This window comes from Schistocerca serialis, chromosome 5, assembly GCF_023864345.2.
Source record: "Schistocerca serialis cubense isolate TAMUIC-IGC-003099 chromosome 5, iqSchSeri2.2, whole genome shotgun sequence".
NCBI classification, from domain to species: Eukaryota; Metazoa; Arthropoda; class Insecta; order Orthoptera; family Acrididae; genus Schistocerca; species Schistocerca serialis.
In genome coordinates, this window is record NC_064642.1 from 374378852 (window position 1) to 374391694 (window position 12843).

Here is a 12843-nt window from a genome sequence, read left to right on the forward strand (position 1 = left end):
CGGTAAGGGCTTTTGTTGAAGTTTCGAGAACATACCTTCACCGAAGAGTCAAGCAGTATATTGCTCCCTCCTACGTATATCTCGCGAAGAGACCATGAGGATAAAATCAGAGAGATTAGAGCCCACACAGAGGCTTACCGAAAATCCTTCTTTCCACGAACAATACGAGACTGGAATAGAACGGAGAAGCGATAGAGGTACTCAATGTACGCTCCGCCACACACCGTCAGGTGGCTTGCGGAGTATGGATGTAGATGTAGATGTCGATTGTTCCAGGAGTTTAGGATAAGCTTTTTCACTGTGGGAATTTTTTGGAAATTTGTGGTAAGGTCTTTTGAGACCAAACTGCAGAGGTCATCGGTCCCTAGGCTTACACACTATTTAATCTAACTTAAACTAACTTACGATAAGGACGACACACACTACCATGCTCGAGGGAGGACTCGAATCTCCGACGGGGGGAGCCGGACGGACCATGACAAGATGGTCTCAGAGCGCGCGGCGCATTTAACATATTTCGCACGTGTTTCTACGAGTATTTCATATGTATATGTAGCTAATTTCGTTCGGCAGTTTCATTTTCACAAAGCTCAATGTTTATGACATCGCATCTCCTAACTATCTGGTGTACAATGATATAATTTTGCAGGTACGCCCAGTTGTATATGTGGCTACTTTCTGTGAAAGGTGTTGTGAATAAACTTAGTAAGGAGCAAGTAACGAATTAAAACGCCATGCATGATGCGGCAGTTTTTTACATAGTATCTGACGTAATATGTATTGAACTATACATGTACAGTGATATACAGGGTGAAAAGTATTTAAACCGACAAACTCTGGGAGGTTGTAGGGGACATCAAAACAAATATTTTTCCCTAAAGTCATTTTTTCCTATGAGGAGTATTTAAAGTGATAGAGGAAGACTTCTCTGGCGGCAAATTAATTAAACCATCAAACACTTTTCCATTTTTTTATGACCAAGAGACAACAACTAGGTAGCAGATACGGCCCAATTAAACAGTCCCCAACAACACCGACACACACATTAACGAAGAACCGCACTTGATGAGCGGTAGTAGCTGTGGCATGTGGATTATCCTCACTCCAAACATGCGAATTGTGCATGTTGAAGACTCCATCACCCCCGAACGTTGCTTCATCGGTAAACAACACAGAGAATGGAAATGTAGGATGCATTTCACACTGTTCCAGGTACCACTGCGAAAACTGTGCTCTGGGTGGATAATCAACTGGTTCCAGGTTGTGGACACGCTGTAAGTGAAATGAACGTAACAATTCCTCTCGAAGGACTGTTCTTACATTCGTCTGATTCGTCCCATTGTTACGTGCAATTGCACGAGTGCTGATTGAAGGATCCCGATCCACATGCTGCAAGACAGCTTCCTCAAATTGCAGCGTTCTTACCGTGCGACGGTGTCCCTGTCCAGATAATCTGCTAAATGACCCGTTCTCACGCAGACGTTGATACACAGCAGCAAAGGTCGTATGATGCGGGATACGGAGATTAGGATATTGTTATTGATAAACCCGCTGTGCAGCTCGTCCGTTGTGGTGCCCTACGTAGTACGCACCAACCATATCAGTGTACTCACTCCAGGTGTATCGCTACATTAGTAAACAGAGACAATGCACTACTGCACTGTTGGACAGCAGTTTCCTACAACTGAAGAGCGTAATACGCCCTCTAACAAATAAAGATCATAATACGGCCTCTAACAACTGAAGAGCATAATACGGCCTCCACCGGTTTAAATAATCCTCATAGGAAAAAATTACATTAGGGAAAAATATTTGTTTTGATGTCCCCTACAACCTCCCAGAGTTTGTCGGTTTAAATACTTTTCACCCTGTATTATTGTGTGTACATTTAGTGACAAATCTGCATACTATCTGCGAAAATTGTTACGAATAGAATTAGTAGGAACTAAGTAATAAATTTAAATATCTTGCACGATGCGGCAGCTTTTCACACATCTCAGTGTGTATGACGTCATATCTCTCGCACTTTGTGTCGTACAGTGATATAATTTTGTAGGTATATTCAGTGGTATATGTGAACACTGTCTGCAAAATGTGCATCGAATACAGGTAGTAGTAAAAGAAGTAATAAATTAAAACATCGTGCTTCATGCGGCAGTTGCACTGCATGAACAGCGAAAACGCAGTAACTGATAAACTTTATTCCTTTTATCGTTTCGTGGGGGTCGTCAGAGGGGAAAATATTACGCGAGGCTAGAAATTACGTGTAAAATTTGTTTCAAGTCTCTAAGTGCTCCCGTTCTCAAACACTGAAGACTAAAGTATGAGCCACGCGAGGTAGCAGCACGGTCACGGGGGCCTTCACACGGTTCGCACGGCTCCCCCCGTCGGAGGTTCGAGTCCTCCCTTCAGCGTGGGTGTGTTTGTTGTCCTTAGCGTAAGTTAGTTTAAGTTAGATTAAGTAGTGTGTAAGCCTAGGGACCGATGACCTCAGCAGATTGGTCCCTTAGGAACTTACCACCACTAAAGTATGGGTAGTCGCACGTCCAAGGCTACACTGGTTTTTAAGCCCCACTCTCTCTGATAGATACGTGGTTCTTATCCCTAAGGTGATGATTTCCAGTTGTAAGTGATACGTGTATCAAGTCTGGTTGAAATCGGTCTAGTAGTTTAGGAGGAGATGTGGAACGTACACACATTCATACATCCAGTTGCATGTATCCAGTTCCTACGCTGGAAACTGTTCTATTATGTTCATATCTATCCAGCGCCTGAGCAACTATTCTTCTACAATTGAGCCACATTTCCCTACAATCTCCTATCTAGAGCTAAATGTTCGAAGCTTGTTATTGAGATACGACACTATTGCCTCTTTATCTGGCTTTCTCGACACATAAATCTCGTTTTAGTTGCCGTTTGCGATAGTAATCATTGTCGCAACTACTGTCTCACGGCTACTAATACGGCTACTAATACCTGTTTCAAAGGGTCAGGTCTGTTTGTTGTCATTAGATCCAATATATTTCCATCATTTCCGAACTATCTGTAGTAGGTAGTTTTGTTTCACAGAATGTCCTGACACGACCATCACTTTTAAATTTGCATCTGTTCAAATTGACTGTAACATGATTCAAGCCAGTATGGTTGAGCCGGCCAGAGTGGCCGAGCGGTTCTAGGCGCAGATCGCAGGTTCGAATCCTGCCTCGGGCATGGATGTGTGTGATGTCCTTAGGTTAGTTAAGTTTAAGGAATTCTAAGTTCTAGGGGACTGATGACCTCAGATGTTAAGTCCCGTAATGCTCAGAGCCAGTATGGTTGAGGAACCGAGGTACCAGCGAATTGAAGTTCTTTCTAAAATTTACAGTTACATTCAGAGGGAGGGGAGGGGGAGGGCATGAGTCTGGTAGTCGATAGAAAGAACCAGCTATAAGCTGATGTTCACTGTTGATAGAGTGTGCGCCTCCGTAGATGAGTGGTCAGCGTTACTGCTTGCCAAGTGGAGGACCCAAGTTCGATTCCTGGTACTGCAAGGAATTTTTCCTTTGTGGGAGGAATGATACAGGGTCCGCTCAGCCTCGTGAGGCCAACTGAGGAGCTACTTGAACGATTAGGTCAAGAAAACCGATAACGGCCGGGAGAGCAGTGTGCTCACCACACCCTCCACACCGCATCCACTGACACTACAGGCAGAAGATGACACGGTGATCGTTCGGGCCTGATTACCCGTCTGGGGCCAGAAAGCGGAACTTTACATTGGTAAAGAGTATTTCCGAAAAAATCTCTCTTGTGTAATGTGAGAAATATGCGGCCTCCATTTCCCAGTAGCCTATCCTTTCGATACATGTTTATATTGCCTCAAAAACCTCACGGGCATCAATTTTGGGTTTTAATCAGCTTTCTGAATATAGTGTTGTGTGAGTTCCATTGCTTTTTAGGAGCGCTTGAATCTCTGGTACTATGCTGCTATTTTGGCGGCTGATCACTAGGATTTTAATACTCTCGCCTGTGGATGACATTTCTGTGGATCTTACACTAGGGCTCCTACAGATACCGTTATCTTGACTGGATAGAGAGTCACAGAGTCTAAAACATCCTTGTGTGCACTCCGCACACAGTTATTTGCCTAGCTGTCTCTAATTTGTCATACAGACATAACCCATTTTTTGGAATCTATATTTACTCCTTACGTGCTCTGTTACGAAAATAAGGTAAAGCAGGAAATCGAGAATCGCAGCCGCTTCAAAAGGACACTAAAACCGTACCTCAACAACCACTCTGCAAAATTATTTGAATACCTAGTTTCACAGACTGAAAATTTCTGCTATCTACATGGAACTAAAAATAGGTCTCAGTTTCTTTGAAAAACACCACTGTAATCAAATAAAATTAAGCTACCAATAGCAGGTAAACAGCAGTTGCATATACTGTAACTGATAAAGTAGCAGTTTTTTTTCTTTTCAAATTAGCAGTTTTCCATCCATAGCTTCTCTCCAGCTGGGGAGAAAGATGAGTTTTTTTTGGGGGGGGGGATAGTCGCCCACTCCTTGTATCTAGGTACAGGCGTTTATGTTCATTACGGAAATTCGCACATTTGCAGCACTGATTATCAGCGACTCTACCGAGCTGCAGGTTTAACACCGCTGAGCCCGACGGGAAAAACTGCGACGTTAGCACTTACCTCCTACATATTTTTGAATTTTTGGGCTGTCATGCTGTTCACGGGAAACTGTGCAGATTCCTAGACGTCCTCTACACGGGTTGCGACCACTTTAAATTTTGTGCCGTCAAACACAGCGCCTAATGCAGTCATAGAATAACCATTTCCGCAGTATATTTGGCCTGAATACACAACACTTCGACCAATTGAAGACCAGAGGACTGCCTCGGATGAGTCCTACGCTATTAAAAGACAGTTTAACCAGACAACTTGAGGGTGGTTTTGCGGGGTTTCCCACATTCATCCAGTCGAATCCTGCTCCTGGGTTGTTCCAAACGATTCAAAAAATATAACTTTCGAAACACATTTTATTCAATTTTAGGTGTACCAGTCAGCATTAAAAATAGAAAGCATGGAAGAAAACCAACAAATCCACAAAAGTGATCAGATTGAAGTTCCGTGAGCAAACAAACCGCTAGAGGAAGTCGTCAAAGTTAAATAAGTGTTTCTTGAGGATTATTCTCTGTTCCTTCACTTCGTTGTACATTAATGTGGAACTTTTGTTGATATCTAACAGCGTTTCCTCACTCATGCTTAAGTTTTGTATTCCAGATCTCATAAATTCAGTGTCAACACCATTTTTGGTGAGTGGTTGGTTGTTTTTGGGGAAGGAGACCAGACAGCGTGGTCATCGGTCTCATCGGATTAGGGAAGGATGGGGAAGGATGTCGGCCGTGCCCTTTCAGAGGAACCATCCCGGCATTTGCCTGGAATGATTTAGGGAAATCACGGAAAATCTAAAACAGGATGGCCGGACGCGGGATTGAATCGTGGTCCTCCCGAATGCGAGGACAGTGTCTAACCACTGCGCCACCTCGCTCGGTTTGGTCAGTGTTTTCTACCTATACGTCATAAGTTGTTAGTTACCCGGATGTAACTATATGATGGCATAATTTCGGACTCTTGAATATCAAAAGATTGCATACAGTATTGAAATACGCATATCGGTTAGGTAATAAGTAATCTGTCTTAAAAGTTCTAACAAGGGAACCTCCCCATCGCACCCCCCTCAGATTTAGTTATAACTTGGCACAGTGGATAGGCCCTGAAAAACTGAACACAGATCAATTGAGAAAACAGGAAGAAGTTGTGTGGAACTATGAAAAAAATAAGCAAAATATACAAACTGAGTAGTCCATGCGCAACATAGGCAACATCAAGGATAATGTGAGCTCAGGCGCGCCATGGTCCCGTGGTTAGCGTGTGCAGATACGGAACGAGAAGTCCTTGGTTCAAGTCTTCCCTCGAGTGAAAAGTTTACTTTCTTTATTTTCGCAAAGTTATGATCTGTCCGTTCGTTCATTGACGTCTCTGTTCACTGTAATAAGTTTAGTGTCTGTGTTTTGCGACCGCACCGCAAAACCGCCCGATTAGTAGACGAAAGGACGTGCCTCTCCAATGGGAACCGAAAACATTTGATCGCAAGGTCATAGGTCAACCGATTCATCCACAGGAAAATACGTTTGATATATTCTATACGACACTGGTGACGGCATGTGCGTCACATGACAGGAATATGTTGTCGACCCACCTAACTTGTACACTTGGCGAATGGGTAAAAAGATTCTTGTACCTTGCCCGATTTAGGTTTTCTTGTGGATGTGATAATCACTCCCAAAAAAGTGATGAAAACATAAGAGTTTGTCACATAAACTGAAAATAAAAAATCAAAATCTTCGCTCTAGGGAAGACTTGAACCAAGGACCTTTTGTTCCGCAACTACTCACGCTAACCACGGGACCACGGCGCTCCTTGGCTCATACTGTCCTTGATGTTGCTTATCTTATACATGGATTACTCAGTTTGCTTATTTTGCTTATTTTTTTCATAGTTCCACACAACTTCTTCCTGTTTTCTCGATTGATCTGTGTTCAGTTTTTCAAGGCCTAACCACTGTGCCAACTTATAACTAAATCTGAGGGGGGTGCGATGGGGAGGTTCCCTTGTAAGTGGAAAATTATCAATCGTTTTAGATAAATTAGTTTTGTGTGCTTTCTGATAGAATTAGAGCTTGAGGACCGACACTTCTTGAAACTAACAAAATCACTTTTTTAAAAAAAGGACAATTTTAGAATTTTTCCCCCTCTTGGATAAATTTCTACTGACTTCAATTTCCTACTTAATCTACTTGATTAAAAATAGCTGTCGTAAGAATGAATACATCTTTGATGTACAGTAAAGCTTCCTGTTACTGCAGATACAGCTGAAGTTTCAGTGATTTCCTTGTCTTTTGTTGATGTATATTATGGCTCGTTTCACCTTCCTGGAGGTTCCTTCTTCTTGATGGGATAAAAAATGATTCAAATGGCTCTGAGCACTATAAGACTTAACATCTATGATCATCAGTCCCCTAGAACTTAGAACTGCTTAAACCTAACTAACCTAAGGGCATCACACAACACCCAGCCATCACGAGGCAGAGAAAATCCCTGACCCCGCCGGGAATCGAACCCAGGAACCCTGGCATGAGCAGCGAGAACGCTACCACACGACCACGAGCAGCGGACTCTTGATCAGATATTCGGAACAGGATGAGTGAATGAACCGTGTGACGTAAGCATCACATGATCTGATAGAGCATCATGGACGCATCACTTCCTTTAAATACTGCACTTGAGACTGAGCAAGGAACAAGAAACAAGTTCTAGTATGTACAAGTGATACTCACTAGGTTTTAATTACCGCCACAAAGAAAAACAAATGCTGTGATCGTGAAACCTGATACGGCGTTCGACTTTTTCTACATATTCATCTCTTCAATGTGTCATATTCTTCCCAACGATGGCTTACTTGGCGGAGACCTTCGATCTAGATGTCTGCATTTTTGCTGTTCAAGCACGTTCCACCTCGTAAATCACTTCAACAGTATTCTGGAAATGCCCCTCACACAATGCTTTCATCGTCCGAAGGAAAGAGGAGGAAGTCACAGGGCGCCATTTCAGGAGAATATTGGACTGTGGAGAGAGGGGACAGTGGATAGGGAAGAGGGGGAGGGGGAGGGAGATGGGACGTGAGGGGGAACGGTGTAATGTAACATATATGTTGGCGAGCTTTTAGCCGTCCAAAGTTATTGAAATTTTCTTCTAGAAATAGTAAACTGCCAATTAGTTGCAAATTGGAAGGTTTGCAAGAACCACTTTACCATGGTTTCAACGTCTATAAAACCTGTCTCACTCCCTTCGCAACCACTGTTTCCCTTTCATGCCCCGCGACTCTTATAACGGCCATCTGGTTTATTTACAATTTGTACTTACTTTGTACTTACTTTTTACTCTTATAACGGCCATCTGGTCTATTTACAATTTGTAGAGAATCCAGATGGCCGTTATAAGAGTCGAGGGGCATGAAAGGGAAGTAGTGGTTGGGAAGGGAGTGAGACAGGGTTGTAGCCTCTCCCCGATGTTATTCAATCTGTATATTGAGCAAGCAGTAAAGGAAACAAAAGAAAAATTCGGAGTAGGTATTAAAATCCATGGAGAAGAAATAAAAACTTTAAGGTTCGCCGATGACATTGTAATTCTGTTAGAGACAGCAAAGGACTTGGAAAAGCAGTTGAACGGAATGGACAGTGTCTTGAAAGGAGGATATAAAATGAACATCAACAAAAGCAAAACGAGGATAATGGAATGTAGTCAAATTAAGTCGGGTGATGCTGAGGGAATTAGATTAGGAAATGAGACACTTAAAGTAGTAAAGGAGTTTTGCTATTTGGAGAGCAAAATAACTGATGATGGTCGAAGTAGAGAGGATATAAAATGTAGACTGACAATGGCAAGGAAAGCGTTTCTGAAGAAGAGAAATTTGTTAACATCGATTATAGATTTAAGTGTCAGGAAGTCGTTTCTGAAAGTATTTGTATGGAAGTGAAACATGGACGATAAATAGTTTGGACAAGAAGAGAACAGAAGCTTTCGAAATATGGTGCTACAGAAGAATGCTGAAGATTAGATGGGTAGATCACATAACTAATGAGGAGGTATTGAATAGGATTTGGTAGAAGAGGAGTTTGTGGCACAACTTGACTAGAAGAAGGGATCGGTTGGTAGGACACGTTCTGAGGCATCAAGGGATCACAAATTTAGTATTGGAGGGCAGCGTGGAGGGTAAAAATCGTAGAGGGAGACCAAGAGATGAATGCACTAAGCAGATTCAGAAGGATGTAGGCTGCAGTACGTACTGGGAGATGAAGAAGCTTGCACAGGATAGAGTAGCATGGAGAGCTGCATCAAACCAGTCTCAGGACTGAAGACCACAACAGCAACAAAAACATCTTCAGAAGGAAACATAGATAACTGGATTACTTATTGTAGCAGATGTGCGTTAAAATATAGCCAAAAGTCTTCCGTCCAATATAAAATTTCACCTCCTCAATAAAGTAAAACATGCACAACATGGTTGCCGTCATATTTTCTCAACAACATACAGCTAGTGCACGCATCTATTGAGCTGGCCAATTTTACTGTTTTACATGTTTTAACAACTATTTCTATGTTATTTCTCGTAAGGGTACATGCGCAGAATTCATGTTTTAATTAATTATACTTGCACTAATATACATAGAATAATGTGTTTGGTCTTAATGGAACTCGAAGAAAATGAACTTTTATTTAAACCATACGTCAAATTCGTAACTTGATTAGCCGGCCGGGGTGGCCGAGTGGTTCTAGGCGCTACAGTCTGGAACCGCGCGACCGCTACGGTCGCAGGTTCGAATCCTGCCTCGGGCATGGATGTGTGTGATGTCCTTAGGTTAATTAGGTTTAAGTAGTTCTAAGTTCTAGGGGACTGATGACTTCAGATATTAAGTCCCACAGTTCTCAGAGCCATTTGAACCATTTTTGTAACTTGATTATTTTTCGAACAGTGGTCCATTTTCTGTATTTAAGTACTAGTACGTTATACATTTTGGTGTGGGTTGCAGTGAGGTTTCAAAAGCGTGAGCGAGTTGTGGTTCTGGGTGATTCTGCGTCTGATGGTCAGCCTGTGTGGGTCGGTCCTGAGGTAACATCTTGGTCAGCTGATAGTGCGGCTTCAGAACAGTAAAACTGATAGCTTTTCGGCTGCAAGCGGCCCCACGAATACTTTAACATTCCAAAGTACGCCTCAGATAACAGGTAATCATCTCTAGTCGACTTGCTTGTGAAGTGGCAACACTGTCTCGAAAATTGTCTACACTGCATTTTATCGGAAAGGTGAGTGCTGCTGCTGTTGTAAGAATCTCGTATTGTTGAGTTGTTACAGAAATGGAGCAGTTTGCATTAGAACAGTAAATTGATATTGTACAGTGTTACATGAAGACAGTTTTCATCAAGAAATGTAAAGAGATGTTCCAACCGAAGCATTCTGGCAGGAGGCTCCTCACGACCAGCTCTATTCAATATCTGTACGGGCGAATGTGGAAAGGAATGAGTGACCGATAATGAGGTCCTGGAGCTATACACAGAATTTGCTTTCACATTACGAGAAGTCCCCGCAAGTCGATAAGGAACTCATCGCAGCGCGTTAGTGTATCTCGTACGCGGTGTCATCGTTTACTAAAAAGAATGAAATTAAAAACCTATCGTGGGAGTGTAGTGCAAGAGTTGAAATCTGAGGATCAGGAAAAAAGAGTTCAATATTGTAACTGGCTCTCAATATCAATGGGTTACCGTTACTTGGACTCCTTGCTTTACTTCACATATTCGTCAGGTCATCTACACTCGCATAATTGCAGATACTGGCCGCAGGACAATCCACATATTCTAAATGAAGAACTTCTCTACTCAGAGCTTTTGACGTGCGCTGTCCAGCATGCGCATTATTGGGCCAATACGTTTCAATTACATCTTAAACAGTGCCAGATATCAAGACAACTATGGCCCTTTCTATGTACAATTAACAGATGCCATAGAAGCGTATGCAGTTGTCCAACAATATGAAGCAACCGCTCACACACCCAGCCAAAGTATGGCTCGCATCACCAACATGTTTTCTGAAGACAGACTTATCAGTAGAGACCTCTGGCCCCCAAGGTCCTCAGACACTTATTTCTGGGGTGCATCAAAAAGCAAAGTGTGTGCTGACAATCCTTGCACAATAGACGCTCTTAAAACGGAACATTACTAGAGACATTAACAATATCAAGTCTGCAGTATTACAGCGTGTTGCTGGTAAAGTCATCGCCCAAGATCAGCGATACCTGGATGCCCATGGCTACCACTTCCAGCATCTCTTATAGACAGGTAACTACATGTCTTTTTACGTTACTATTATCTATTCTTTTTTAGTTAGTTCATTTTTATCTGAATCCCGGGCGTTAGGAGTATCATTTTTGTGTTGGACACTCCGTATTTATGGTACTTGAAATTAAGAACTCAAACATTAATTTCCCAAAACACTACGATACAGCTGTCATAAATTCTCGAGAAAATCGACTTTGAAGTTTTTCGACCGTCGTTAATATGCTAAAGCAAAGACGATTTTTCGCGACAGGCCGCATGTCTTTGTGGTAGAACGCAAATTTTTAAGTCTGAGTTTAAAATACATAAAGATGGAACAAAATCAGTAGCACACGAGGTTGGTAATCGCTGGTTCGATTCTTGTTTCGCTGTTTTTCTTGTTTTTTTGTTCTGTTTGAATACCAACTTCACTGAAATATAAAATTCATTAAACGTTCTAGTGAACAGATATGTAATTGATATTTTTATGAGAAATTAATATCGCCTTCGATAATCCAGTTTTTGTTGCAAATATAAATTCTTAATTATTGGTCTTTTATGAAAGATCTTTAAATTAAAAAAACACAAATTAATTTCTTTTTTTGTCCTTATGTATTTCACGCATCATGAAAATCTTTGTGGAACACACATTTTTGTTTAAAATTCGCCAGGGCTGGAAACAGCACCCGCACCACACACATGGTTGGACAGCATCCTGCCACACAGTTTGTGGAGAAAAATCAACTGTCGGAAAACTTCAAAGTCAATTTTCTTCATAATTATTGGGAGTGGCAAACGAACTGCTTTTGATGAGTGAATTTTGAGTTCTGAACTTCATGCACAATAAATATAAAAAATACAAAAATGCGATTGCCATGTGGTCCCCTTGTTATAATCTGGGAGCTAGCCTCTCACGCAATCCTATCTTAATTCGAGGGAATGAGGAGGAACTCACAGGGTGCGATGTCAGGAGAGTATTATGGTGCGGAGGGAGGGAAGGAGTGGGCAGACGTAGGGGGGATGGGGAAAGTTGTAACACAACATATACCGACTGATAGAAAACCGCGGTACCAAAACATAATTAATGTAGAGTAATGAAATTTCAAGAATGTGTTCGTCGAGGTATGATATGTAAGTGATTAACATTGCAAGATCACAGGTTAATGTAATCGCGAGACAAGCCACTGCAAATGTGAAATGCTGTTGCATTACCAACCGTTGAAACCGTCACAATTTGGCATGCAAGCATTCACAGGTGCATGCATTGTGTTGTACAGGTGCCTGTACAGTTTGTGGGGTGGAGTTCCATGCCTGTTGCATTTGGTCGGACAATAGAGGGATGTTAATCCTGTTTGTGGATGACGCTGCAGTAATCGTTCGATTATGTCCTACATGTGCTAGATTGGAGACAGATCTGGTGATCGAGCAAGCAAAGACAACACGTTGGCACTCTGTAGAGCATGTTGGGCTACAACAGCGGTATGTGGGCCAGCGTTATCCTATTGGAAAACAACATCTGGAATGCTGCTCATCAATGGCAGCATAACAGGTCGAATCGCCAGACTAACGTACGATTTACAGTCAGGGCGCGGAATAACCACGGGAGTGCTCCTGTTGTCATACGAAATCGCATTCCAGACCATAACTCCAGGTGTAGGTCTAGTGTATCTAGGATGCAGACAGGTTGGTTGCTGGTCCTCAAATGGCCATCACTGGCACCAAGACAGAACCAGCTTTCAACAGAAAACACAACATGTCTACACCCTGCAGTCCCCCCTCCACCCCCAAATGAGCTCTCCATTGACACCGCTGAAGTCGCAAATGGTGGTGGTTTTTGAATAGTCTAATGCATGGTACAGAGCGTCTGGCTCGGATCTGTCATTGAAGTAACCGATTTGCGCCATTTCGTTCTGTCACTGTGATGACAAT